Here is a 23,445-nt window from a genome sequence, read left to right on the forward strand (position 1 = left end):
CTCCCCTGGGTGGGTGTGACCGTCGTCACCAGCTCTCCCCTGGGTGGGTGTGCCCGTCGCCACCAGCTCTCCCCTGGTAGGTTGCCATTCGCCACTACTTCTTCTCATTCATCTCTATTTTTAATTCCCTTTTTAGAACTCCAGTAGTCAGGAAGCTACGGAGGGTGGGCAAACGGGCAGGTTCTGGAGAGGCAGCCAGGGATATAATTGGGGCCTAGGAACCGCCTGAAACAGGGTGGGACCTGCCTCTTCTGTTGTCACAGGTCCAAGGCCAACACCCTCAGTGTAGGTGCAGGGAGCCGTGCAGAATGTTGGCAAGAAGGTGACCTCCCGTCTGTCAGCACCCCTTCCCTTTGGGAATAATCAACAAGGGATTTGAAATCCCTCTGTGGAGGGAGGGAAGTTTGCATGGGGGCTGAAGGTTTAGGTGTTTTACATGAGCTACTGTGGGTGGGGAGATCTGAGAATGAAGGATGACCAGAGCAGGGCTCCAGGGTCCCCACGGATGCCCAGGACTTGCTATGGGTGTCCATGGGCCACAGGCACGTGGCACACAGGGCCTGCAAGGAAGCCTGCTGGTGACTGAGCCTGGCAGGCTGCTCCCACCACTGCCAGGTGCCACCCAGGCCTGCACCGAGCCCCAGGGAGCATTTCCCTGCCTGCTCAGGACGGCCCAGCTCTCAGCACAGAGTCTCACTCAGGTCACCCGATCCCCTTGTACCTCCAAGCCGTGCTCAGCATTGGTATGGATATTTGGGCTTTGAATATTTGGGCACTTTTGGCCCAGGGAGAAGAGATCGGGTGGTTGAGGTGGATTCTCTGTCGCTACTGGAGAGCCAAGCAAATGCAGCGTGCCGGACGGAGCATGCAGCTGTCACCTCAACTGCCTCCAAGGGGGTCCTAAGAACCCGCTGGGCACAGCGTGCACCTAGAGAGGGCCTAGGGCAGGTGCCAGGTGGAATCCCTCAAAGACAACCAGCCGACGGCCCTGGCCCGCTCTCCAGGCCCCAGGGCTACATGCAGGCCCACAGGATCGAGCTCCTGACCTTCCCTTCCATCACAGGGACGGCAAGAGAGACTGGGACGGGAGGGAGGAGATGGTCAGCACGGCAGAGCTGAGTCCACTCTGGTAAGATGTAGCTGCTCCTCGGCACGAGGCCTTCAGCCTCTGACTCCTCAGGGAGCCACTAAAGGAGGGCCTGCACCCATCCCACAGGGAGTGCCCCCTGCCAGGGGGAGCCTCATTCCTTCCCACCTCATCCTCAGGAGCGGCTCAGGCAGCAATGCACTTCCACACTGACTCAGGCGCCGGTCCTTGATGGGGACCCAGGCCCACCATCCCTGCTCTTCCCGGGGTGCAGGGGGCAGCCCAGTGTGTATGCATTCCGTCTTCTCAGCAGCCATTCTGATCAGCACAGAAATCCCTGCAAAGGCAGGAAAGCCCCGCGCCTGAGTGGCTGGGTATCCCCTTCAGTTCTCCTTAGCCTACAGTGATAATCGCACAGATGTAGCTTTATCTAATATAGGTCGTATTCATAGGTGAAATAGAGTATAAATAAGTTCAAAAGATTTCATATATATTTTTTACTCAAAACAAAAAATTTTATTGATTCACATTTCTTTTTAAAGTGTTGTGGGTTTTTGTTTGTTTGTTTTTGTTTTTATGATTCAACATGAAACTGCCATACAAGCCCACAGCCTGCGCTGATGGAACCCAGCTGCCTTCCCCATCTCTGCTCAGACCCATGTTTCAGCTCCACACCTGAGAGAGCACGTGGGCTGCCGGACGTTCCAAGACTCAACTGGCTCCGAAAGAGCTCCAGAACCAGCAGTTACCAAGACCACACTTTATATGACTCGTTTCCATGAGATCCCGACAGGCAGACCTGCAGACGGGCAGGAGGCTCGGAGCTGCCAAGGGCAGGGGGATGGTGGATTGGAGGGGACGTGGTTGGACCTCAATAGTCTGGCTTTTTAAACGGCTCGTGGGCCCTCTCACAGGCTCTGAAGCACGCTGCATCTTCTCAATGGACTGGGCTGACCCTCGGGTCCCCACAAGGAGGGTCGGTGCCATTTCCAGAAGAGGGCTGGGAGTGCTGAGGGCTGTCCCCAGCCACAGAACCCACCAGTGGCAGACCCTGAACCTACCATCTCCACCACTGACCTCACTGTGCCCCGGTGCTGGCCCTGGGTCCCTTCCCTTCCCACCCCGCGGCAAGCAGGGAACAAACACGCACTTACTGTGGGCCTTGCAGCTCCACCTTGGCCTGGCAGGGCTGGCTCGGCCCTGCTTCCACCCAGCTGTCCCAAAGCACTGTCCCCTCCTGCCTCCGGACACCACCTGGCAGATTCTTTGTGCTTCCTGTCACCTTTAGGTGACCCATGCAGGTTTCAAAGTCTGGTTCAATCTTCATGAAAACGTGAGCAGCCATCCCACCCAGGTTCCCTCCTCTGCCCAGCACCTGAGCTGCCCGTGTGGACCTGCAGGACTGATGTGGGCCTGCAGCCATGTGGTGCCAGCAGGGAGGACGGGCTACCGACATCCTCCCCTTCTGATAGACACCCCATGTGTCCAGGAGTCCCAGGTGGGCCTGGTTGAGGATGGCCATACCCCCTCACCACTCAGCAGGCCTCTGAGAAGGATGACCCCTTGAAGGACTTCCCCAGGCTCAGTGAGCCCAGGTCTTCTCTTCCAAGAAGACCAGGGATGGTGCAGGTCCTGGGGCACTCCCTTGGCTCAGGAAGTTCTAGTGTCAGTACTGTCTCTGTGACTGTCCCCTCAGTGAAAACCTCTGCACCATTGTGACCTTCCCAGGGAGACCCGGACCCATTCAAACAGCCCAAGATCACTGGGTCCAGGCCTCTCCGGGGACACCATGCTGACCTCCTTCCAGCCCAATAAGGAAAGAAGGAAAGAAGGAAAGAACATTGGAACCAAGAAAACCCTGGAGGCGGCTTTTCTCCATGACTGAGTGCTGGGCCCCCAGGTGCTCCGTGCAGAGGCCGCGGTACTTCACCCCTGTGCTGCAGAGGCAGAGGCCGGCAGGGGACAGCCCCCAGGCCCTGCCACTTCTTACACACGTCTTCAGACTCCACATGAGGCCTCTTCCCACCCCACTCCCTGCCAGCGCCAGGGGCACTCTGGTCACTCTGACTCTTGAGAAAGTGTCCCTCTCATCCTGGGGTCCTCCAAACCTCAAGCAGCAGGCGTGTGGGGCTCGTCTGCTCTTGCTCAGGTGCATTTCGTGCCCACCCACAGGCCAGCTGTGCACAAGCAGGTCACTGTGCCACCCGAGGGTTGGCAACATTCCTGTGTAAACACAGAGAGACAGAAATAAACACGCGGGCAGCTCTGAGTGGGGACTGAACGGACTTTCAACGTTAAACTGAACCAGGCTGCGTCTCCTCCTAACTGCTCACCCAGCTCCCGTATGCAGGCACAACTGTCCTTGCACACCTGGAAGGACACTGGGGTCACTCACCCTTTGACACTGGCCCTCACACCATTAGGAACCCCAGTACCCCAAGGCCTGGGGCTGTCTGGGCAGAATGAGTCCTCTTGCCCCAAATATGCCTCGTAAGACCAAATGCTCCTGCTCTGGGGACCCAGATAGGCATTCGCGCTGGGACTTTCTGAAAGAGACTGACCTCAGTCGTGCCACGCCCAGCCCAGCCTCTGCCGACAGCCTCTGGCTCCACCAGAGAAAAGAAAACAGAAAGCTGACATTGCTGCACTTCCAAGCCATGTCCCAGATGAAGAAGCAACGGTTGCATAATAAGGCAGAATTATAGTGGGTGCTGAAAGACAGCCAGGAGCCAGGTGCCTGGCAGGGGGGGCGCCAGGTGCTGGACGCTCCGGACACTGCAGCATGTCCGAGTTGCTCCTGGGGGGCTGATCACAGCACTGGCAGCCACGCCCTTCACACCCTCCTTTGAGAACGACCGCATGGCCTGGCGGTCCCCACTTGTGAGGTTTGTGGGGTCCTCTCCCGCCCTTGACAGCACAGGCAGGGCTCACCAAACCCTCCTGCCCTAGGGCTCCTCCTTGCAGAAAAATCCTGCTGAAAAGACCTGGTGGTTTGCCTGTGTGAGGTTTCCATGACTTTAAACGTTAATGAAGGCTGTAGGAAAACAACCAGGTCTTTCCACGTCCATGCTGGTCCCTCTGGGCCCCTCACACCGTCCTGTTGACACAGGCACATGACGAAGGTGTTCCTAGGGGGTTGTGCCAGGGACATCCGTCTCTGGCAAGGCCTGTGCTTCCGTGTGGTCCTGTTGGCCTCTGCAAGCCCAGGTGTGAAACAGAGTGGTGCTGAGACCTGACTGCCTGGGCCTACCGCAGACCACGGGGCAAACCCAGGGTCAGAGTTAAGGTGAGAGGTCAGAGGTCAGAGGTTGCTCCTCAGAGTCGCCACTTCCTTGTGGCAGTTTGAAAGTCACCCACCCTAACCTGACCGTCACTCTTGGCAACTTTTTGACATATGAAAGTAAATGTCTCGAGAGAGACACAGAGGAGTGCTCTGGGCTCAGGAGGCACTGGCCTGGTAATGGAGGGACGTGGAACCCCGAGGTGTCCTACCAGGGGAGCCTGGGCAGCATGACCCTCCCCACGGCCTGCCCGCTCTGGGCCAGGAAGGCCAGAGCCAAGGGCCTAGCAACACACCAGAGACAGGAAATGCCAGTCCTTCCTAAACCCTCTGGAGGTACAGACTGCCCTCAGCTGAGTTTCAAGGAAACATCTGACCACACCATCACACCCCCAGCTCACTAAATAATACTGAGCTAAGCTCCAATAATTTCCCCAAACATTCCCCAGTACTTAGGTTTTTGCTTTCTGGAATAGACCACGGCACATCCAGAACATTCCAATGACCAAGGGACATAAAATGCAGACTCTCTTCCAACCAGGCCAGGCCCTGAGAGTGTGACTCTTAGCTTCTTCAATTGTGCAATTTGAGACCTTTAAATAATGAGAACCATTCTTTAAGTTTTTCCTTCCAAAAATGGCGTGGTGGTGGAGAAATGTGCTCCCCACCCAGGGAGGCGGCAGACCAAGGGTGAGGTCAGTGCATGGACTGAGATGCCGTCAAGGCCAGCCCTCCTCGAAGGGGCGGCAGGAAGCAATCCATCAGATAACCTTGGAGGTGACGCATCCCACATGAACACAAGGGAAATGATGGAAAGTGTCCTGGTACCTTAATGAACTGGGCTTTCCAAACGCACTTCAGTCCTCACAGGGACCACCAGTCATGGCCCCTCGCATCCACAATCCGCCTCTGACCAAGGTTTTCCAAGCTGGTGGCCTTGCAGCAGGCATGGCAGACAACCAGCGGAGCAGCATGCTTCCAGCTGGCACAGCAAGAGCCTCTGTCACTGAAACTCCCGCCAAGAGCAGAGCCGGGAGGCCTGGGGAGAGGGAGCAGCACAGGGCCACCCACCCCTCCCTCTGCCAGGAAAAAACAGGCCTGTCCGATCTGGTGTCCACTTACCGACTGAGCCACTGACATACCACCGCTGGAGACCACCCTGGAAGAGCCCCCTCTTCACCTGAGTCCCTGGCCCAGGTGAGCCAGATAGCCCCTGTCTACAGCTCATGCAACTAGGAATCCAACCCCAAAAGCTCAGGCACAAGTAGGAGCCCAAGTCAGGTACAGAAACCAGGCCCTGGTATTTTAGGATGCTAAAATTAATCACACAAATTGCCGAAAAGAAGATTCTGTCCCCTCTTCTGAGGCCTCTTTGGGTGACTGACTGGGGTGTTTTCAATGGCAACCTGCTCTCGCCCTCCTTGGTCCTGTACCACGTCCAGCGGCTCCCAGCCCTCAGGGTGCCTGAGCCTTGGGCACATCGGTTCACGGTCCACCTGCTTTGCTCAGGGGAGCTCAGGCGCAGCACATCCCCTCAGAGTGTGGGGTGCTGGAGGCTCCGACAGGCTGAAGACAGGCCCTGTCATGATGCTGTCCAGGACACTCAGGGTGAGGGGACAAGGAGACTCAGTGGGTGCCAGCACTTGGTGGCCGTCCCCGGGAGTCCCGCTGGCGTCATCAAGTGCGTCCTCCTTAGAGGAGGACTAATGCAAAGAAGTCAGAGCCGTGGTCCCCAAGCTGGTGTGTGTCCTGAGCCCAGCCACACGGGAGGGCACCACTCCCTGGTGGCACCTGGAGTATCCCGGGCTCACCAACCGCAGGGCTTCAGCCACCCCGACTTGTGCAAGTGTAGGTAGTCAGCCCAGCCGCATGAGCCAGAGCCTGAGATCCTTAGGATTCCCTCTGCAGGACACATGGGAGTGGTAGCCAGCAGGCCCTACTCGGAACGGCACTTCTTATCCTCCAGTGGTGGCCATTCAGGCAGCGAGAGCGGGAGGTTACCTGGCATGCCGGAACCAGTCCCTGTCCTTGATTCTCACCTGAAGGGGCTTCTCCACAGAGCAATTAACATATTTTCCACAGCTTTTTCCAGTTTGTGCCTTGTTTGATGGACTTAAGGCTTTAAAAAGAATTCTCTGGAGGGTAAAATTATGCTCGAAGCCACGGTGGGCTCACCACTGCCCCTGGAGAGCTGGCTGCCCTCACCACAGGCAGGGTGTGTCCTCAGAAGCAGGGACACCAGGAGTGACAATTAAGAAGGCAGGTGTATGTGTGGCAGGACGCTGGTATTGAGGTTCCACTGCCGGAGAAAAGACAGCACCTCGTTCCTGTTCTCACCAGAGCAGTGGAACCAGAAGCCACGCTGCCGGGCGGGACTCAGGGAGCTCTCTGGAATGTCCTGCGAGTCTGAGCAGCTCACCCTAACTCTTCCCGCTGCTGGCCCTTGTCTTCAGCGGCTTTCACAGGGAGTGTGCAGAGGCCAGGGCCGTCCAGCAGGAGCAAATCCTCCCCCGTGCTCCTCCAGGCACGATGCGACTTCAGTGGTCAGGGCGGGCAGGGATGGGGCAAAGGGGCCACTGGGAGCTGGATGTCAGCTGCTGCCTCTGACCCACACCACAGGGAAGCTCTGCTGCCAGATGTCTGTGGACCTGGGCTGGGCCGGGGGAGGAGCAGGCTGGGAGGAAGGGAAAGCGGCCTCCGGAAGCTCTGGGCACCATCGGCGACTCACGGGCAAGACCACATGGCCCTGCCTCTTCTACACTCAGCTTTTCACCAGCAGTGAAAGGCGGTCGATGCTTCTGCCTGCTCGGGCACAAACGCACCTGGGGATGCCACCAGAGCCTCATCTGGGTTACGGGCATCGCCAGACCAGCCTCGGTGGAGGACCTCGGGCATGGCAGAGCCTGGGTGAGCTTGAGGGGCACCCCTGCAGGTCAGAGAGAGCGGCACGGCCTCTGGGGGCTCTCCCTAAGCCCAAGGACTCCACGCTGACAGCCCAGAAGCAGCTATTGCCCAAGCCACAGTCAGTCCTAGAGATCACGGAGCTCATCTCAGAACTGAGGCTCCGAATCCTGCTCCACCAGCGCTCAGCCAGCAGTGCTCTCAGTGGGTGTCTGTCATGGGCCCCGCACCCACCCATGCTTCCTGTGACCCTCACCACCACCCAAAGGAGGAGGGACCCCTCTCTGCTGAAAAGCAGCCTGGGGCTCAGAGAGGTTTAGCAGCCCACCTGATGTTCAGAGCTGGTCAGTGGCCAGGTTGAGTTTAACTGGAGTCCTCTGTCCTGCAAGGCCAGACTCAGCACGGCCCATCACTGGTCCTCAGATGGGGTCTTCAAACAGCCCCCAGGGCAATGAGCTAAAAGACAATGTGTGTGTGTGAGTGCGTGTGAGAGAGAGAGAGAGAGAGAGAGAGAGAGAGAGAGAGAGAGAGAGAGAGAGAGAGATTTCACTGGCAATTTCTTAAATTATTGATTATAAAGATGAAATCATCTTTTGATGTGAACATTTGAAAGACATTTCCATATACTAAGACTTCAACTTTTAAAGTCAGTGTTGCTCACAAGGAGACCATTTAACAGGATTCTTCCATGGCTCAGGCTGAGTCAGGGCGCTGTGTCACCTGTCTGAGAGACAGCGCTGGACTCTGCTGTGAGGGTGAGGACTCTTGCCTAAGGAGCAGGACTGACGCCTTGAGCACTTTGCAGACTCTGTCCCACCTCACAGGACACTCTGCAGAGCAAACAAGTTCTGGCATTTCCCACCCAGTCTCCTTACCAGGAAGATGGTCCAGCCATGATGGGAGGCAGCCTTGGGTAGAAAGCTGGACAATCAGAAACGGAGACCATTTGACGACAACCCCGGGGCAGCTTGCTGGGCTGCCCAACTGTCAGTGCCCATGTGTAAATTCCAGAGGGCAAAAGTGTCGTTCCAGAAGCCCTGGGACTTTGGATGGTTCTGCCCCTCACCTCAGCACTGAGAAGCTGGAGGCCTGTCTGACCCATTCCTAAGGCTCCGTCTGGGCTCTGTGGGATTCTGCGCTTGGGGACCAACCCGTGTCCCTCCCTGCCTGAGGCCGATGGCTAACTTAGGTGCAGCTGCTTCCAGAGCCAACAGAGTAACTCGGGGACAATAGCGCTGCATGCGTTTGCAGATTTCTTTACTTACACGGGAGTCAGAGGGCCCAGCCGACCGAGAGAGGAATGTCACAGTGACGGCTTTGTGACATTTTCACCAAGTTGAGGAGGGCCCGGGTGGGGCCTTCTGTTGCTTCAGACATCGCACCACACCTCCAGGGTCACTCTGGCTCCTGAAGACCTGAGTGACAGGCAGGCCCTGGGGCCTGCGCTTCCCAGCGCCTGTCACCTGCTGTGGAGGAGGCGACTGTGTTGGAGCCGCATGGCTTTCCTGCGAGATCAGCACAGGGTGCAAAGCTGTCGGCAGGCCCTGGGGCGGGGTGGCCCCCGCACTGAGGGAAGTGGAGAGTCAGCCTGTGGAGGGTAGCGGGGCAGAGGGCCGCCCCTGGGAGCAGCCCTGCTCGGGAGCCTGAGGGCCGCAGAGTGAGGGCAGGCCCACGAGCCCCCAGGTCTGGGGCAAAGGCTGCAGGCGCCAGAGGCTCTGGTTCTGAGGACCCCTCAGAGCTGTGAGCGACAGAGATGTCTGGGGTTTCAGTCAGTCAGACTGGTGCGCCCGAAGAGAGCTAGCTTACAGACTCCAAGTGAGAGGACGAGCCAAGGTCAGGGTCTGGATATGAGGCGCCCCCTGAAAAGATCAGGGCCGCTCCGAGGGGCAACGACTAGACCGCAAGGGCTGGACCGCAGCAGCAGATGATTCATCTGGTGGATCAGTCATTCAAGTGGCTCGTGGGCAGTGACTGCAGGAGGTGCGGCATGGCCGGGGGAAGCCATCACCGAGCAGGGGGCGGGGTATCCTTGGGGACCCTACCTTGGCTCTGGCTCCACAGTCTCTCTCTGCTTCCTCTCTGCCATGACCTAAGCTGCTTGCCTCCACCACCCTCTTCCACCATGATGTTCACCTCGAGCCCCAGGGACTGGAGCTGGCTGTCCATGGACTGAGACCGCTGAGACCATGAGCCCAAAATAACTTTCCCTCTAGGCTGTTCTTGTCAGGTATTTCTGTCACAGCAACTTAAAGCTGACTAACACAGTCGTAAGGTCACCAACTCGTCTCACAGAAGGACAAACAGGTGGGCATCCTTCTGTCATATCCAGCAAGCACTTAAATCAGGCACAAGAGAGACACATGGCCCTGCCTTCCCTACGTGCCACAAAGCCCAAGTGGGTAGAGTTGAAAAGCGCCTAAGTGCGTCTCCTTAGGCACCTGTTTATTTGTAGATCATTAGCCCTGGAGCAGCAATGGCTTCTGAGGCCTTCTAAGCTACTCCTTATTCAGGCTAAATCTAACTCGTGGGACACGGTTGAGACCCATCTGCAGTAAGAACCAAGAGCAAGATGTCTCAGCCATTCACCCCTCAGCAGGCACACGGAAACCTGGAACTTTTGCCACCAATGCAGGATGTTTTTAGGGACTTAAGCCAGGAGTACACCATATTCTCCCCTGAGAATTTCCATGCACAGCTGAAGAAGCAGGTTGCCGTGTCATGACTCCAGCAAGTTCTTACCTGAAGCTTGTAGCAGATTTGGAGAGGTCTTAGTCAGCTCCTCACTGCTACGACCCAAAGTCCTGACAAGAAGAGCTACCAGAAGGAAAAGTTGACCTGGGGCTCATGGTTCAGGTGTTCAGACAGCTGGCTCCATTCCTGGGCTCAGGGTGAGGCAGGACATCCTGGCAGAAGAGTGTCGCGGAGGGAAGTGGCTCAGGACATGATCAGGAAGCAGAGAGAGACTAGGTTCAGCTCCCAAATATGTATTCCCAAGGGTCACCCCCAGTGACCCACCTCCTGCAGCCTGCAGTCACCACTCAGCTAATCCCATCAGGGATCCTTTCACCGACTGGGTTAAGTCTCTCAGAACCCAAGCCTAACCTTCCATCGTCTCACACGTGAGTTTGGGGGACACCTCACATCTAAGGACTCTAGACGGAGACTCTTGACTTCATCTCACGCAAACTCCCTCTGGCAATCAGTAAGGCTGATGCACCATCCCCTGGCTCTGAGGGCAGCCGTTAATCCCCAAGAATTTCCATAACACTGACAGGGGCGCGTGTCCTTGTAACTCAAAGGCTCTCTGTGAGACAACCTGGAATAGCTAGACGGGGGTGTCCAGGGGACACAGCACCAGTGGTCGCCATGTGGCTACAGCTGCCCACCGCCTTATCTGAGCTGCCCTTCCCCACGGTAGCTCCAGTGGCCGCAGGAGACTCCTGGGTCCACTCTGTGCATCAGCTTTGCTCCTCCTCTGCCTGGCACAACCCCACCCCTCTCACCCTGAGAAGCCCCCACTCATTTCCAGTTCTCATGTCACCACTTGTGCGTGGGCTCCCCTAGTTCTCCCCCCAGCCTGAGCTGTACCCAAACCTTCCCATCCCAACAGGATCCCTGTGCTCCCTGTCCTGTCTCCCACCCGCTTGCACACCCTCCACGGAGTGTCCTTTGGCCTCCTCCTCTGTCCCCCTCCACGTGGTTGGGCAGCCACTCAAGCCCAGGGCTCCAGTGATGCACGTCCCTGAGCTGTGGAACAGTAGGTACTGAGAGCCACTGCCGGGACTTCAGGAGGCATGGGCTGCATGTAGGGTGACCAAAGTCCCCCAGAGTCCTGTCACTTACCTTGGCTAAGAGGAAAGAGACCGTGAAGAGTGACTGGCTCCTCCACCCAGCAGGGACCTGGGTCCTGATGGTGGCACTCCTACACGGGACACAGTGCCGCGGTCTGAGCTAAGCCACGCTTCCTTCACACCAGGCTCTCCAGATCCCCCGGGTACTTAGGAGCGTGAGCTGACCTGAGTCCACTCCAGGGACCTTCACTGTGCCACTGTCCTGGGAAAGCCGTGCTCAAAGCCCAGTGATCACTGTCCCAAGAGGTGTTAGTCAGCTCTTTGTCACTGCGACCCAAGGACCTGACAAGAGCAAGTATTAAAGAACAGTTCATTTTGGCTCATGGTTTCAGAGTTTCAGTCCACGGATGGGCGACTCCACTGCTCTGGGCTGGAGGTGAGGTGGAACATCGTGGCGGAAAGCAGCTCAGGACATGGAAGCCATGAAGCAGAGGGGCCCAGGGGAAGGGCACAAGGGAGACGCACCCTTCCAGGGCACAGCCCGGGGCCACCACCTCCAGCCAGTCCACCTGCCTTCAGCACCACCCGGCTCAAGCCGGGATGGAGGACAGGTCACAGCTCTCACCGTCTAGTCACGTTACCTGCTGCATCAACAGGAGCTTCTCCCAGACGGCTCAGGCCCTAACCACACAGCCAGTTTCCACAGGTAGGAGAATGCACCACTCGTGGTGGGAACGCGGCAAGTAGAGGGAGCACCCACTCTGGAGGGAGGTGCAGGGGGTGGCTCAGTCCCTGAGGGAAGGCGGGGGGGGGGTGCTGGGCAAAGCCTCTGGGGCCTGCTGTGAGCTGCAGAGGGGCCTTTCTCATAGCAGGGTGTGCTGCTTTTCAGGGATCTACTGGAAAGCTCCACGGACCTACGAGTGATGGGACTCCGTCCCAAGAGACCAGACCCAACAGCTCCCAAGGCAACAGTGGGGGGACCTCTGGCCGGCAGCTGGCAGCCTCCGTGTCTCTGAGAGTCCTCTGTGTTGGTCATCACATCCTGGGTGGAGGCCAGGACCCTGCCCAATGGCCGGGCAGGCAGGGCGAGCGTGGCTTCCCTGCCCTAACTTCTGGGTAGGACGAAGGCTTATTAGATTAGCACTGGGACATTTCACTGGCTCCAGAGAAGGCCCACCTGCCTTGAGGTTTCTACACTTTTACTGTTATTTCAGAATAATTTGGAAGAAATATCTCCGTGTGAATACTCTACGTTCGTCGGCCAAAGAGGAGAGGCGACCATACCTTCAGCAGACTTCCTGTGGATTTCCCCTGTAACTCACTGAGGCGGCCCGGGAGCCGTGCTGTCCTCTGTGCAAGAAAGTGCTCCATGTAGCATCCCGGGCAATGGTGCTCACTAGAGCAGGACGCGGGCCGAGACCCTCAGGGACCTGGCAGAGAGCCTGTGCCCACAGCAGCCCCCAGGAGGAGCCTCCTCAGACCTGCAGCTCAGGCCAGGGCACGTGTGCAGGCCGGGGCTGCCCCCTGCTGGACGCTGGACAAAACAAGCCGAAGCAGAACAAAACCAGGCGGGCCCTGAGGAGGCAGTCCCTGTGGCACAAACAGGGACCCCACAGCCTTTGGGGTTTTGTCTCATTCTGCTCCGGTTCCTTGTTGGCGTGAGAGCACCTCCTGTGCCTGGTACCCGCACTGCATGGTTTTACGGGCTGCAGTGCTGCAAGAGCAGGCCCCACCGCTAGATCTCCAGAGCCTACTCTCCCTGCCTCTCTGAAGCCCAGGCTGCAGGTCGCAGTGTCCCCGCCAGGCCAGGAGCCAGCCTCAGCTCCTGGATCAGCCTGAAGGACTCCTGAGACTCCCTGAGCACTCATCCTCACTGAGGTGACGCCTGCTGGGCGTCCCTGCTGCACTGGGGTCGGATCCAGGGCGTCTTGATGCTGATGACGTCCATCCGGGCTCCCAGGTGTTTCTTATCCTTCACCTGCAGGTGCACACCTGGGCTGCCCCTCCATCTACGTGAACGCGGGGGATGAGCGTGAAGTGCTAGCAGCTTTCCGTTCCGATTCTTCCAGGCAGACTGCAGCCCTTGAACGCTGCTCACAGGAGGCAAAGCAGTGTGCACGCACACAACCTAGTCCCGTCAGTCTCCCTCCCAATCCGCCCTTTTCCTCCCCTGCCCTCCCCTGAGCCTTCTCTACTGATCTCCCTCTGTATCATTATGTTTAAAACAGTACGTTGTAACGGTGCACACAACGGGTCCACTGGGGCACAGTCAACCAGGCTGAATGTGGGACCGTTGGTTCCCCGGCACTCCAGGTCCTCCCCTCCCTCCCCCAGTCCCCTTGAGATCTACTCTTATCAGTCTCCCTTCTGTTTTCATGAGATCCCCCTTTTCAATTTCTCTCTCTCTCTCTCTCTCTGTCTCTCTCTCTGTGTCTCTCTCTCTCTCTCTCCCTCTCTCTCTAGCTTCCATACAATGAGAGAAAATGTCTGACCTTTGACTTTCTCAGCCTGACTCATTTCAGGTAGCATGCTCTTCTCCAGTTCCATCCATTTATCAGCAAATGCTGTGATTTCTATTTGATGGCTGAGGAAAGCTCCACTGTGTGTACATATATCCCATTTCTTTATCCATTTGTGTTTCTATACGTTTGTCTATGGATACCTGGGCTTGCTCCATAATCTGTTATTGTGGATTGTTCTGATACAGACATTATAGTGGCTGTTATCTCTATAGTATGCCGATTTTAGTTCTTTTGGGTAAGTACTGAGGTGTGGAATAGCTTGGTGCCACCAACAACGTAGGTGGGTACCTTCTTCCCCATTTCTCCATCATCATTTATTGTCATTTGTATTCTTTATGACTGCCATTCTGGCTAGAGTGAGATAAAAATCTCAGTGTAGTTTTTCATTTGCATTTTCCTAATTGCTAGGGATGCTGAACTTTCCATTTATTTATTTATTTATTTATTTATTTATTTGCATGTCTCTTGCCCATTTGTACGTCTTCTTGTATGTGAGAAGCTCTGTTTAGTCCTCTTGCCCATTTATTGGTTGGATTGTTGGTTTTGTGTGTTGCTTTTTGAGCCACCCATGTAGTCTGGAAGGGCAGTGAGCAAAGAGCTTCTCTATTCTGGGCTTTCTTGTGCTCTTGGTCCCTTGGCTGTGCAGGAGGTTTTTATTTGATGCTGTCCTACTTATTGATTCTTGGGGGTTTTTTCCTTGAGCTTCAGGGGTCTTATTAATAAGTTGGTTCCTGGGCCCATCACTTTCTTTTAGCACTCTCAGTGTTTCTGGTCTGATCCTAAGTCTTTGGTCCACTTTGAGTTGGCTTTTTGCAGGTGAGAAGTTGGGATCCCCTCATTTTCCTGCATGTGGATGCCCAGCTTTCCCAGCACTGTTTGTTAAAAGGGTGTCTTTTCTCCAGCGTATGTTTTTGGCCCTTTGTTGAATGTCAAGGGCTGGACCAGTGTGAGTGTGCTCTGTCTTCTACTCCATTCCACTGACTCACGTCTGTTTTGGTGTCGGGCCATGCTGGTTCTGTCACTGTGCTCTCGGTCACAGTCTGAGATCGGGTGTTGAGACGCCTCCTGCCTCGCCACCCACCTCAGGATGGCTCCGCTGTTCTGGGTCTTTTCAGTCTTCCTTGTCAACTTTAGGACTGTTTATCAAGTTCTGTGCAGACGGTCGTGGGCGCTTTGATGGGAACTGCGTGTTGGTTTTGGTAGTATGGCACACTGACACTCATCCTGCACGGGAGGGGAGGTCTTTCCAACTTTTTCAATTTCTTTTTCAGGGTTCTCTTATTTTAAGGATAGACTACTTCACCTCCTTGGTTAGATTTATTACTTTGCTATTGTGGTTGCTTTGGGGGGTTATAATGAATGGGATGATTTTCCTGATTTCGTTCTCAGCAGAATTACTGTGGGAGTATAGAAAATGTATTGATTCAGGGGTGTTGACCTTGTATCTTGCTACACTGCTGGACTCATCTATCAGCTCTGAAAGACTTCCAGTGAGATATTTTTGGGTCTTCTAGATACAGGATCATGTCATCAGAGATGATTTGACTTCTTTTTCTATTATTTCACTTTTATCGCCCTCTCTTGCCTGATTGCTGTGGTTAGAGTTTACAGAACTTTGTTGAATGGAAGAGGTGAGAGTGGGCATCCTTGCCTTGCTCCTGATCCTAGAGGAAATGCTTTCAGTTTTCTCTGTTCAGTATATGTTGGCTTTGGCTTTGACGTACAGACCATTATAATGTTGACCTAAGTTTCTTCTATCCCCAGTTTCTCAGCATTTTTAACATGAGTGGGTGCTGGATGTTGTTGAAGGCTTCTTCTGAACCGATGGAAATGACCATTTGATTTTCCTCAATTCTATTTATGTGGTGAATGATCTTTACTGATGCATGTTGAAACAACCTTGCATCCCTGGGATGAAACCAACTTGATCAAAGAGTATGATCTTCTTAGTGTGTTTCTGAACATGGTCTGAAATGCCTTCCTGGGGATATCTTTCCTTGAGGTGCCTCGCCTGGTTTGGGTATCAGGAGGATATTGGCCTCATAATGTTAGACACACTCACCTGCCCAAACCCAAAGGATGGACTGAGAGACACAAGGGTCACAAATCAAGGCTTTTTACTGCCAATCTTGCGAGACTGGGCGTCTGGGGAGCAGGCACACCCACAGCAGGAACAATCGATTTCATTCCCTGAGTGCCCGGTCCCTCCCTGGTTCCCCATGGGTCAGTGCCATGGGACGTGCGTCTTCCTGACTGCTGGGTCTATCTTTGTTGGCGGCCGTCCTTCCCCCTCCCCTCCTGCCCTCCAGGGCTGGGCTCTCCTGCCCTCCAGGGTGACTGCTTGTGACTTTCCACTCTACTTCTCCTCCTTTTCTTGCATCCCTTTGTGTTTACGCCTAAATACTGTATTCTGAAGGTGGACCCTGCACTTTATAGTTCCCACAATAGGATGAAATCGGGAGTGTTCCCTCCCTTTCTGTTTCGTGGAATAATTTGAGGACTGGCGTTAGTTCTTCTTCAAAGTTCTAGTAGGCACAGCTGAGGATCCATCTGGTCCTGGGCTGCCAGGCCAGTGGAGGGGCAGACCCAAGGGACCCTCCTGGTTCCCTCCATCTCCTGTGGATTGAAGTGGCCACTGGTCTAGGGTGAAGATGAGCCCCAACTCTGGGGCAGGCACTGTGACGCCAGGTGCTGCTGTGGCCCTATCTCAGGCATGTCCTGTGGCCACCCTGTGATGACAAGTGAGCAAGAAGCCTCAGCCCTCCCAGGACAGATGTGGCAAGGAACGATGGCCACCAAGTCCACTTACTGACCTCGACCCTTGTGCCCTCGACCCCCCCCCCCCGTAGAGGAAGAGTGGGCAGGAGCATTCTCCACTGGGCAGTTTCCATTGCAGGAGTTGAAGGGGTGGGTTGAAGGATCCATTTTCTAACCCAGAACATTTCCTGAGACGTCAGAGATGTCCCTGGAGACTGTTCCTAATTCACACTACAAACCTTCACCAGGAACATTCAGGTCTCCCTGTGCCCCTGGGGGTTGCTGAGCTTTACTGGGGTTCACCATGCAATATCCCTTGCTCCCAGGATTTGGCCCCTGTACCTCACATGACCAGACCTCACACCACGGCTCACACCACACCACACCCAGGCCTGCTGGGAGGAAGCAGGATGGAAAGACACTGAATTTTTGTTAAGCATCTGACTTCTACAGAGGGCGTGCTCACGGGCTGGGACCCTCGGCAGAGCCATAGAAAGGTCCTCTTCAAGCATGAGTGTTGCTCACATCGGGGTGCGTTCTCTCATGACAGCCAAGGGGACTCTGGGAGGGGGCAGCCTGAGGACCCCCACCATGATTCTCAGGTCCAGCAAGCACCGCTGTGCATGGACATGTGTATGCCCAGGAGTCAGGGGCCTAGCTGGGGCTGCCAGGCCTGAGATTGTCAACACTACAAGAGAAAATGAGACAGTGGAGGAGCAGATTTCCAAAGAAGAAAGATGAGTAACAGTGGAAGTGTCTGAGTCTCCCCCTTAGAGGGGAACAAGCCAAAACAGGAGTCTGCCCTCGGCCTGGCCTCCTATCTTGCCCCAGGGTTTAGGATCACCTTGCTCAGTGCTGCTGAGAAGGTGGGGTACAGGTTGTCACGTCTGGGGAGGGTGGTCCAGAAATATGCATGAATGATGCAAAGACGGGCAGAACTCTGACCTGGGCTTCCGTTTCTGAGACTGTAGCCCAAGAACCAGCAGCACAGCATAGGAAGTGTGGAATGCAAAGTGCTGGTGACAGGGGTAGGGGACAAGGTACCAGCCACCACCACACGTCTAGCGGCAGAGTTGATAACTTGTGCTTGCTCATGGTATGGGTGTCGTCGTGCTGCCCAGTGACAAGCAGCTGTGGAGTCATGAGACACACACACACACACACACACACGGCTGTGGCACACTGGCATATGTGCAAAGGAACACAGATCTGGAAGGATCCACAGGACATCCGTTCCCACTGGTACTGAGCACATTTGAGGGGCTTGGGGGGTGGCTCGTGTTGTCTGTGAATAATTGTGTTAGAATATTTTGGAATATTCTTGGTTTTTGAGTCATGTTTCTATTTTGAGCACATTTGTATGAATGCAAAGGTTTTAAAAGAGAAATACTTATCTTGAAAATCTGTTGACAAACACAAGGTAGCAAAGGAATTTAAGTGGAAAATGCCTCTGCTTGCCTGCCAAGCCCAGTTTCACAGACCCCCATCTGGCCTGCTTCCCACCCCGGAGGTCTGTCACCATCTCTGGGATCAACCACCTCTAAGCCAAGAGCCATGCACCGGAGACTGCTGTCGGGCGGACTCCCAGACCCTTTCCCGTTTCCATGGGACTGAGTCTTGCTAAGTTCTGGGGATGGCCTCGAATTTGTGACCCTCCTGCCTCAGCCTTCAGAGTCACTGGGATGACAGACCTGCGGCACCACACCCAGCTCAGTGGAGATCTTTACTTCACCCCCTGGAAGGTCGGGGTCCAGAGCTGCCTGGAGTCTTCCCGCTGCATTACAGGCTCTGAAGTCTGAGCAGAGACACGTCTGTATGCAGCACCCAGTGTCCCTGCACCTCACTGATCCCAGGAGAGCTCAGGCACCCTCCCGGGCGAAGGTCTCTCCCCTTTCACACAATCTGTGCCCCCTGTGCCACCCCAGCTCTGAGACAGGTCACAGGTGAAGTGACGGCGAAACCAGACCTGGCTGTGAGAGGAAACTGCAGACACCCTAAGAAACCAGGGCCTGCAAGGGTCAGCTCTCCTCCGCCCAGCCTTCCTCCAGGGGCCTAAATGACTGCCCCTGGAGTCTGCCTTCTCCCTCTTGATATGCAAACAGCCCTGGGCCAGGCCTCCAGGTCTAAGGAGCCTGTGGAAGGGCCCTTCTGCTGTCTCTGGGAGTGCTCTATGTTGGGGGCCCCACAAGGCCTTCAGCCACACAGACTGGGAACTTTTTAAAAAGACAAAAGCCCCAGTGACAGGACGGGTCCAAGATGACGCCAAATGACCTATAAATGTTGTGAGAGCCTGGTCAGGGCTCAGAGCTGGAGTCTGCTCTCCTCCGGGCCTGCTGGAGGGAAACAGAGTCTGGATTCTCCTCTCCCAGCGCTGCTGGTGTTTCTCTGCCGTCTGTTTCCTGCAATGTTTTGGTTCCCTGACCGGAAGTGACAATCACCCTGGCCCCTTGCGCCACTGGTGTTGCTGGCTGCTTATGCCGGAGTGTGCAGTGCCCCTCAAATCAAATGAGATGACGGCACCCGATAGCTTTGGGGTCTCCTTCGCCTGGGGGACTCCCTGGAGAGTTGGACCAGCACCCACAGTGGTCAGGATACAGATAAGTCCTGGGACCTGAGGCCTCAGTCAGGCCTGTCCGTAGGACGGAAGGGGAGCTTGGTCACCTCCGTGCCACCTGCTGGGGAGCCATCAGTATCAGGGGCTCCCACGAGGGAGCTATCAGTATGGGGAACCCAGTGGAAGACAGTGTTTAGAAGTCCTGAGTGTGTGTGTGAGTGTGAAACTATTGCGGCTTCACGGCGTGTGCTGGAGTCCAAATGAGCCCTCACCTGCAGTTCCCGGTGACTTTGTATAGCGAAATGGCAATTCACCCCTGGGATGGCACCTCTAACTGGGCCGAGGTTTACATGGGTGCGCCTTCGGCCTCTTAGTTCCTAAGCTTCCCTCAGGGACACGGCCAGGGGGCGTTTTGTGTGACCTCCTCTTCTGTGTGCCTTGGGACAATGAAGTGGGGGGAACAGAAGAAGAAAAACAAGGTGTCACCTGAAGTCCAAGCTGCTAGGGGACATTCAAGCCTGTTTTCTCCTTTCTTGTCCTCTAGGGTTCTGTCTTTCAGCAAGTGCCTCCCTAAATGATCTCCTCCTCTCTCTCCATACCGCCCAGGGAAGGAAAATGGAGAGATGCCCAAATGGGCAAGTTTTCTTTTTCTTGGGACTTCACAGACTCCCACGTTCTTTAAATACCTGGGCTGACCGTGATCTGACCTGAAGGTGCCCTCTGGTCTGATACAGCTGTTCTGTGTGTGTGCCCTTTCTGTAGTCGTCATATTTTTCTGAGCCCAAGTTTATTTTTTATGGTAAATTCACCTTTTCTCCTGAACCAATTAGCCTTGTTTTGTGTAACTGAAGTTTATTGCCCTCTGTTTTGCTTTACGCTGTGTCTACTCAGAAGCCAGTTGTTCAAGGGTTAACTTTCACTAGAGGAAGGGTCCCAAGCAGGAAAATAAAGAGTGGTAATGGGCCAGTGAATCTGCCTCAGGAAGCCAGCTGAACCTTGGCATCCACCATGACTGTCAAGACTTTATTCCCAGGGTTCAACTTCACAGCTCTATTTTAATCTCGAAAGCACTGAATCTGACAGTCTGTATAATAAACCCATATAGCTTTTTTGTATCCTACCTGTGGAAGTCATACCTAGCCAAAAAACCCCACAAAACTATAAAATCTTTGTTTTCTGCTAATTTCAGGTACATGTGTGCACACTTGTGTATTCTAAGTTGTGTCTACATGTGTGCTTGTGTCTACATATCATGCACCTGGTACCAAAAATTGGCATTAAAGAGTGCTCATAAAATTAAAAATATGGATCCAAATACATTTTAGCTCATGTGACTTAAAGTGGTTAAAGAGACAAAAATTTTATAAAAAGTCTTTGAAGTGACTAACCCACACATTTTTTCCCAGGGGATTAGCCAGAGAAGGGTATTGTTTTCTATAAAAATGTTTAAGTACAATGTCCATTGCTTCTAGGATTTTTCTTGAACAGAAAAGAATGGCTTACAATGTTAACTAAATTTGGTTTTCATGGGAAACCTAAGTTAAAAATGGGTAAATCAGATTTAACATAAATGGGATATACTTTATAAATGTGTTTTTTAAATTGTTGGTCAATGGAAAGACAGATTAAGATTGCTTTGTTTCTGGGTCTTCACTAAAAGCAAAATGATTAAGGGTCAAAATTCTACTTTCATGTATTGTTCTAAAACAAGCATTAAAAAAATAAAAACTCAAAAGATGACAAAATACCGTTGTTTATTTGGGTCCAAGTATTCTGACTCAAACTTCAGGCGGCCTGAAGGCCAACACTCCTGGACTTCCGACTCCAGCTGATGCCAACAAGGAGGGTGAGAGAGGAATCAGAGCCGGTGCCAAGGCTCCCGCTCCTGCGCCCGCCCAGATCCTTCACTGCCACTGACGGAAGGAACTGGGGCAATGCCAAAGAGTATTCAGATTTGATTTTGGGGGAGAAATAAGGAATGATTTGAAGGACAGCAATAACCACTTGGGAATAATTATGTCCATGTCATTTTTTATTCAAAACCTCTGTCTTGTTGAGTCTCAAGGTTTCTACGGTAAACTCACATTTGGTCCTGTGAGCCTAAATTAGTACATTTTGTTCCAATTAGTCTTGTTTTGCCCAACTGAAGTTTTTAATCCTGTTTTTCCTATTGTCTTTGTGCAGAGGTCAATCATTCAAGAAAAGCTATAAAATCTGTTTCCTGATCATTTTTAAATATTTGTGTACATCTGTGTGTATGTTGTGTTTATATATATATATCACGTGTAGTATCAAAGTTGGCTTATAGATAAATGAGCACTCTTAAATTTGATAAATGAATCCAAATAGTTTTTAGTCCATATGTCTTAAACATTTTTTTAAAAGGTTCAGTTTAAATTGGTTAAACAGATAAGAATAAAAATGTCTTTAGAATTACTAACCCACACATTTTTCTAAGTGGTCAGTCAGTAGAGTGTTGATTTCTATAAACTGTTTGACGTGTACTATCCACTGCTTCTAGGTCTTTCTCTGGAAGAACAGAGGCTAGAACTGTTACCTACAATTGTCCAATGTCTTGGTTTATGGATAACCTAAAATTAACAATTAAAATCGAGTAAATTGGATTAAACATAGATGAGATTGTGGGGTAGTATTTGAGTATTATCTGCATTTTTATCAGTTGGTAAATAAAATGAAAGATGCCCCTAACACTTCCAAGGGAAGCCACAGGTGGCCAACAAGACCTGGCCCCTCCTGGCAGATGGCACATGGTGAAGGAGACCAAACCTCCCTCTGTGTGACCCATGTATCCAGTAACTGGATCAAACCAGAAAACGACATGGAACTTGAGTAACTATTGTTTACAAACCGAGGATACAGGAAGATTATAGAAAAGGTCACAGAGGTCATGTGGTAAGCATTGCCCATGTGCCTGTGCAGACTTGGAAAAATGGGATCCAGAAACCCTTTTTGGAGGGTGGTTCTCCTGGGTAAGAGGAATTAAGATGATACTTGGCGTGACTGCGGCTGTTTGCTAGGTGCTTGCTTATTCCTTGCTCTTCCTAAGGAGTTTCCTAAAAACAGTGGTTAACAAAAAGACAGCCTCTCGCGTGTTACTCAGGAGAGGAGACCAACGTGGTAAGGACGGTGCCGCTGCAGGCTGCAGGTGTTCCCTGAGCATCAAGAGGTGGGAAAGGAAGCACAACTCCTTCCCAAGGTGCCCGCTCTACCTGTGTTGATAGCTGAGAGCTCCTGGGCTGTGGTCTGTCATCAGGCAGCTCAGCCGCTACGGCGGGAAGCAGAGCTGATGGAAAAGGGGGGACGGCAAGGAGACTCCCCCGAGAAAGTCTGGAAACCCAGGAGTTCGCACTGTGAGAGTCCCGAGGACAGAGAGCAGTGCTCTGTCTTTGGAAAAGACGCCCCTGAGCCTGCCCTGGCTGGATAGATCTCGCATTTCCACGCCTCCCAATCTGCTTGTCTCTTTCCAGTGCCATGATTTCTCGAATTTCCATGGCACCAATGGTCCTAGGACCACACTCTGAGACTGCAGAGCCTGGTTCAGTGACCATTACTACCCCTGTCACAACAATCCTAAAAAATCAAATCTCAGGAAAAGGGAGAGTAAATATCTTCAACCTCGCTTTGGAAACAATCTTAACTCCAATTCTGAAAATACATATCGAAAATACCTACTTCATGTGTTTTCTATGTATAAGCCCAAGAGCAATGAGCATGTCTGCCCACTAAGATACACGTACAAGGATGCGCTCACCAGACTTTTTGACAGAACCCTCCGACTCAACTCAAATGTCTGCTGACAGCAGGAGGGATGCACAAAGTTCTCTGTGTCCACACAATGGAACGTGGCCCAGAAGGGTTTTCAACAAGAGCTTGTGCTACGTGTGCTATGGGCAAGTCTCTCGGTGTCGTGCTGAGCCACAGGAGCCAGATGAACCCGCACACACTTAGAAAGTCTCCGACAGGCAACACTGAGGAGCGCGGGGAGGACTGATGGGGATCGGGGGACCCTGTGTGCATGCTGACACGTCCCTCATACTCCGTCAGTCTTGGCTACACGGGACCATCACTGTAAAAACCCCCAGAGCTACTCCCTGAAGATCCGGGTTGAACCCCAGGACAGACTTTCCCATTAGGCACAAGAAGCCCAGCACTCGGGGTCCATATGCCACAGGGACCCAGGACAATGCTTTAATAACTTCTAAGATCAAAGAGAAAACAGGAACGTGGTCCAGCCTGGACTCACTGTCCTCTACACAGTCATGAAGTACAGTGTCCAGTGCTGTCATGGGGAAAGGGTCCAAATGGCAAATGTCCCTGTGCAAGAGTCACACACAGCCCTGCCCCACACGTGAAGTCCCTCAGCCCTGCCCCCACACGTGAAGTCCCTCAGCCCTGCCACCACATGTAAAGTCACACACAGCCCTGCCACCACACGTGAAGTCCTTCAGCCCTGCCACATATGTGAAGTCCCTCAGCCCTGCCACCACACGTGAAGTCCTTCAGCCCTGCCACCCCACACGTGAAGTCCCTCA

General features: G+C 53.6%; 1 long non-coding RNA gene across 4 annotated transcripts in view; it reads right to left on the reverse strand.

Annotated features, from left to right (window-relative positions):
• Window positions 1–1,643: 1,643 nt before the first annotated feature.
• Window positions 1,644–23,445, reverse strand: part of LOC143401064 (uncharacterized) — a 78,922-nt gene continuing 57,120 nt past the window's right edge. For 3 of the 4 annotated variants that reach the window (XR_013155508.1, XR_013091582.2, XR_013155507.1), the window contains exons 3-7: window positions 11,112–11,401; window positions 10,008–10,171; window positions 8,534–8,734; window positions 7,597–7,724; window positions 1,644–3,310 (exon numbers count right to left, since the gene is read on the reverse strand). This is a non-coding gene — a long non-coding RNA (uncharacterized LOC143401064). The remainder of the gene's footprint in view (window positions 3,311–7,596; window positions 7,725–8,533; window positions 8,735–10,007; window positions 10,172–11,111; window positions 11,402–23,445) is intronic. The other variant, XR_013155506.1, reaches the window with a different exon arrangement.

Source organism: Callospermophilus lateralis, chromosome 6 (genome assembly GCF_048772815.1).
Source record: "Callospermophilus lateralis isolate mCalLat2 chromosome 6, mCalLat2.hap1, whole genome shotgun sequence".
Taxonomy (NCBI): domain Eukaryota; kingdom Metazoa; phylum Chordata; class Mammalia; order Rodentia; family Sciuridae; genus Callospermophilus; species Callospermophilus lateralis.